This window comes from Podarcis erhardii (assembly GCF_964252035.2).
Source record: "Podarcis erhardii genome assembly, chromosome: 1".
Lineage (NCBI taxonomy): Eukaryota > Metazoa > Chordata > Lepidosauria > Squamata > Lacertidae > Podarcis > Podarcis erhardii.
Genome location: NC_138497.1, coordinates 15,211,806 through 15,217,805, shown reverse-complemented (window position 1 = coordinate 15,217,805; position 6,000 = coordinate 15,211,806). Strand labels below are relative to the sequence as shown.

At 46.4% G+C, this 6,000-nt stretch overlaps 1 protein-coding gene across 1 annotated transcript in view; it reads left to right on the top strand.

Moving 5' to 3' along the window:
* Window positions 1-590: 590 nt before the first annotated feature.
* The window catches only part of TNFAIP2 (TNF alpha induced protein 2), a 31,138-nt gene continuing 25,728 nt past the window's right edge, over window positions 591-6,000 (top strand). The window contains exon 1 of the mRNA XM_081861064.1: window positions 591-715. The gene's annotated coding sequence lies outside the window, so the exon portion shown is untranslated. The remainder of the gene's footprint in view (window positions 716-6,000) is intronic.

Sequence of the window (6,000 nt, the reverse complement as noted above, 5' to 3'; positions counted from 1 at the left end):
GGGCGTAGCCAGGATTTATGTTAGGGGGTGGCAACAAAATCGAGCTACCTGCGAAGCCATTGGTCAGAGAGTTAAGTATTTTTATTCATTTACTTGATTTAGGGGGGCAGCTGCTCTCCCACCCACCACCCACCTTGGCTACGCCTTTCTGTTATCTGCCCTGACTCTCCCAGCATTCAGCTTCACTGAGCGCAACCAGAAAGGGACCAAAGCTGTTCCCTGCCCGCTCTCTCCATCCTGCCACGCTTGATTTTTTTATAAACTTCCGTCGTGTCTCCTCTTCCTGGCTTTTTCTCCAAATAAATCCCTCGCTCTGAAAACCATTTGGCGCAGACCTCCTACGATGCCTACCCCAGTCTTTTTGCTGCCATTGAGGAGAGTACAAGTCCTGATCATTTTCTTGCTCTGCCTCGACTTCTCTCCCTGCGCTCCAGAGTAGGAAATCCCGCCTTCTGGATTTTCCTTGCGCATCTGTGACCACCTAACCTGATGCAAGTTAGACGGAATTTCCAAAGGCGCCCACGCGGGAGCGGGGGAAGGTGGCGGGCGTGGTAACTTCGCCTTTCCCCTCCTCTTCCTCCTCCTCCCTGCTTTATAACCCTGGGTGCTCTCTAGAAAATTAGAAATCTCGCTGCAGCTGCCCAGGGAGAGGGACAGAGAGAGAGGAAGAGCAACCATCCTGACATCCCCGATCCAAAGTCAACCAGAATCCGCTGTAAGTCCTTCTTGCCGCGCTCCCCAACTCCTGATCTCAGGGCTGGGTCTTTCTCTCCCTCCACGTGGCTGATCTCAGACCGCCTTAAGGAGGTCACCAGTCCCTCTTTCCCTCGCTGGTCGACTTCTTGATCCGCCTGCCTTGCTCTCTGCTGGGAGCCCTGAAGCTTGCTGTAAACCGAGCTCTCCGCGTGGTCTTGTGCAACAACAAACTCTCCAAGTGAGTCCAGCCAGGACTTGTTATTTTTCGCCCCTCTGGCTGATGCCCCCCGATGAACTGATGCCCTTCTAACTGCAGCCTTCACAGGCTCATCCAAAATTTGTCCCTGGAGCTCCCGGAAGAGGGAAGAGGGTGGCGTGTGTTCAGATGCTTCCGAGTGTTGTGTCACTTCGTTGCAGCAACAATGTGTGAAAATTAAGTTAAGCCGGGCAGGGCTGGGTTTGTGGTGGTCTGTGGTGGTTTGCTGTGGAAGCCTAACCGTGTATACTCAGAAGTAAAGCCCACTGAATTCAGTGGGGCTTACTCCCAGGTAAGTGAGCTTAGACTTGCAACTGTAGGCAGTGATGGTCACAGCTTTGTTGTTGTTGTTGTTTAGTCATTTAGTTGTGTCCGACTCTTCGTGACCCCATGGACCAGAGCACGCCAGGCACTCCTGTCTTCTACTGCCTCCCACAGTTTGGTCAAACTCAGGCTGGTAGCTTTGAGAACACTCTCCAACCATCTCGTCCTCTGTCGTCCCCTTCTCCTTGTGCCCTCCATCTTTCCCAACATCAGGGTCTTTTCCAGGGAGTCTTCTCTTCCCATGAGGTGGCCAAAGTATTGGAGTCTCAGCTTCAGGATCTGTCCGTCCAGTGAACACTCAGGGCTGACTTCCTTAAGAATGGATAGGTTTGATCTTCTTGCAGTCCATGGGACTCTCAAGAGTCTCCTCCAGCACAGCTAGATGCTGCTTTGTGTGTGTGATTTGGGCAGCTTGGGGCGGAGGACCTGTGACCCTCTTGATGTTGAACACCCATCAGCCCCAACCAGCATGGTCAGTGGGGGATGGTGGGAGTTGTAGTCCAGTTACATCAAGCGGGACACAGGTTTCCTACCCATGGTGTAGCTATTGCACCCTGCAAACCAGATGTTGATGCATCTGGATATGGCATACAGCTCCTGATTATGGGACTCTGGTGGGACCTAAACTTTGAGATCCATTGACTAGCATTTCTGGGTTAGACTGTAACTCATGTCAGCAGAGCATGAGACTCTTGATCTCAGGGTCAAAGGTCCCTCCATTGCAGGGGGGGTTGGACAAGATGACCCTCGTGGTCCCTTGCAGCTCTACAATTCTATGATTCTGTGATCCAAATTGGAACTCCTGCTCAACTCAGAATTGCACAGAATAGACAAGGGCACAGAGAAGTTTCCATGCAGTCTTTGAGCTTGTCTCACACTGTTGACGCTAGTTCACACTAAAGTCAAATACTGTACCTCTTTCACATGTGACACGGACAAGCACATGTGAGACTCTCGCATGCTCTGTGTGGATCGTGTGACTGCAATGTTGAATGTGGAATTCTGTAGGCTCACTGATCCTAAGCATTCTTACTCACAACCAGACCTGGCCAATGTTTTATGTTTGCATTACTTTATTTAGTGTAAGCGAAGAGCAGTTTAAGCTTATCAGGAAAATGACTCAACAACAGGGAGTTTCTGCTATTGCACAGGCTTTAAAAACATAATCTGCCTCAGTTCTTCCAAGCAAACCTGATGAAAAGACCTTGAGAGTCGTTGTTTTGCACTTGTTGAGAAGGAAAGGTTACTAAGAAAGAAAAAGTTGCACCCTTTAAATCCAGTTTGCTCACAGGAGAAGAGAGTGGGCTGGCATGCTTCTCTCAATACATGGCCAGGTCTCAGGAGCCTCTGATGCTTTGCTAAAATAAATGCAAAGCACTCAAAAGAAAACGCTGTTAATAGCTTTGGATTTACTAATCCGACAACCTAACCAAAGTAATAAGAGTCAAGCACAGTATAGTGCCTTTCCTGTTCCTAAAAAGCTCTTCTGTAAATGGTGCATTCATTTCATGACTTGGAAATCAAAAGTGCTTTATGGCACTCATGTCCTGTTTGTGGATTTCCTACTGTCAACTGGCTAGCCACTGTGAGAGCAGGATGAGGGACTTGTATAGAAGCAATCATATGGGGGGTGGGGCGAATCTGGATGGCTGTCTGTCTGGGATTCAGTAGTTGCAAGGTTCCTTTTCTGAGCAGGGATTCTGTGGTTGCAAGAGTCCCACACTGAGCAAGGAGTTTGACTACATGACCCCCTAGATTTGCAGTGTCCAACTGGGTGATCGTGTGTGCTCCTACTTTTTATACTCTTTACTGTGCAATCCCACACATATTATATGCTCAGAACCCTTTGAGTTCAATGCATCTCACTCGCAAGGAACTGTGAATAAAACTGTATTGCAGCCTGGATTATCTTAAATCTGCAATTGTACAGTGGTACCTCAGGTTACATACGCTTCAGGTTACAGCAGGGGCGTAGCGTGGGTTGTCAGCACCCGGGGCAAGGCAAATAATTTGCGCCCCCTAACCCGTGGATTTGCGCCCCCTAACCCGCGGATTTGCCCTAACCCCAGGTGTTGCGCCCGGTGCGGCCGGCCCCCCCTGCACCCCCCACGCTACGCCACTGGGTTACAGACTCCGCTAACCCAGAAATAGTGCTTCAGGTTAAAAACTTTGCTTCAGGATAAGAACAGAAATCTTGCTCTGGCGGTGTAGTGGCAGCGGGAGGCCCCATTAGCTAAAGTGGTGCTTCAGGTTAAGAACAGTTTCAGGTTAAGAATGGACCTCTGGAACGAATTAAGTACTTAACCCGAGGTACCACTGTATAAGCAAAAGGCATTTCCTTTTCAGTTTAGGAAAGTAAATGCCGCCAGCTGTTTGCCTCAGAAAAGTTCCGTCTGTAATCAAATAAGTTGTCCCTAATCCAAAACAGATGACTCCCATGAGCAAAGGTTTTGGAATGGGAGCAATTGTGGGATTGAAACATGATTTAGGGGAAAACGGAAAACGAAACTGAAAGGAGCAGCACTGGAAAAAGTATACTGTATACTGTTAACATATCATAGCAGGTGCCAGGCTGGGCTCCTCTGGGAGGAAGAGCAGTCAACACATGAGATAATGATAATAAATAAATTTAATTGTACACTTAGCATGTACAATTTAGGAAATCTACGGTGTGCCATTGGGAAACCTGATTTTATTCTGATTCAAATCAACTGCTCCCTTTCTTTTTTATAATGATGTGTTTGCAAACTTTAAATCAGTGTGGTGTAGTGGTTAGGAGTGGTAGACTCGTAATCTGGGGAACCAGGTTCGCGTCTCTGCTCCTCCACATGCAGCTGCTGGGTGTCCTTGGGCCAGTCACACTTCTCTGAAGTCTCTCAGCCCCACTCACCTCACAGAGTGTTTGTTGTGGGGGAGGAAGGGAAAGGAGAATGTTAGTCGTTTTGAGACTTCTTCAGGTAGTGATAAAGCGGGATATCAAATCCAAACTCTTCTCTTCATCAAGGCAATGCAAAGATTTTTAAACTAACTCACCCTGTACATAATCCTCTAATATAAACATGAAGTTTAATCAAGCAGCAGGTGGTATATTTGGTTGTCCACAGACATGCTTACATGCATCGTTGTTTAGGAAATAGACGGTGTGCCATTGGGGGAACTTGATAATAATCAATTGTTCAAATCTGCTTCCCCCCCCCTTTTTTTCTCATGATGGTTTTTTGAAAATAAATTGCTGTTTTGAATTGCCTTGATTTAAAGTTTTCAAACCAACTCACCCTGCTTTACAAGGTCCCTGTGCATAATCCTCTACTAAAAAACACTGAGATTCCTGCATTGCAGGGGGTGAAGCTAGATGATCCTCAGGGTCCCTTCCAACTCTACAATCATGTTATTCTGTGATTCTAGCAAGTAATAATAAATATCATGTGAAACATTTTAAAAGTTTTTTTAAAAAAGGAATTCTGGAGTGCAGTTTAACAAAGGGAGAACTGCATGGTTTCCGCTATCCTTCTTGGGCAACATAAACTTGGAAAATTATACAGCCATTGTTTCCGAAATATAATTAGTGCTGCATCAAAGATGTATCCCTCCCTAGAGATGGCTGTCTAGCTTCCGTGTCACCACTAAAATAAACAAGAGAGTTTGCCTGTTTAAAAACACATTATTCCAGAAACCATGCCATGTGACCGTTCCAGTGGCAAGGCTGCTGTCACTCACATGTCCCTGAATCATTTCTTCTTCTTCTTAAAGTAATTAAACACTTTTTCCACTTCACTGGAAAATCTCAAAAGAGTAAAAGAAAGAAAGAAAAACAAACTCTGCTGAAGTCAGTGACAAATGTTCCTTTGGGACCAATGAAATCAGTTGGTGCTCACTGTGATTTTCCCATGAATTAGTGTATGGGCATCATCATTGCACAGATGGACTTTCCCTTCCTTCCCCCCCCCCCCCCACATTCAGCCCCCACTCTCAAAGTGTTCCAGAGCATGTTTTTTTTAGGGGTCAAGGGAACTGCAGAGAAGGGGGAACCCATTCTGCTAATAATGGTGTCCATTCCACTGGCAGACCCAAAAGTATTTTGCACAAAAACTCAAGAGGAAAGGGTAGCCTTATCTCACACTTTACAGTCCTCTCTATCTGAAGGGCTGCCTGGTCCATGTGTGGTTTAAAGATAAAGAATCGTGGGGAGGGAGAGCAGATGGGCTTTGGAGTTGGGTACCAGACTGGGGACGTACACAGCTCAGTTGGCCACACTCTTCTCCAATATGGTAAGATGTGATAAGATTTCCATGATAATAATTACTTTGAAATTTGCATCTATATACAGTGGTACCTCTGGTTAAGAACTTAATTCGCTGTGGGTTAAACCCCATCGCAGGGATTCAAACCACCGACCTTCTGATCGGCAAGCCCTAGGCTCTGTGGTTTAACCCACAGCGCCACCTGCGTCCCATCTGAAAACATAACAAACCATTAAACATTAAAAATACCGTTCAGATGTCTGCTAAATGTTGTATAGTGACTTATCTTCTTGGCTTGGGGGGTTGCATAACTCCATACCCTCCAACATCTCTCCGATGAAAATAGGGACATCTTAAGGAAAAGCAGGACATTCCAGGATCAAATCAGAAACTTTGACAGCGTCTATAAATCCGGGACTGTCCCTGGAAAATAGGGACATTTGGAGGGTATGAGAACATCACTCAGATAAGTGAACTTGTATG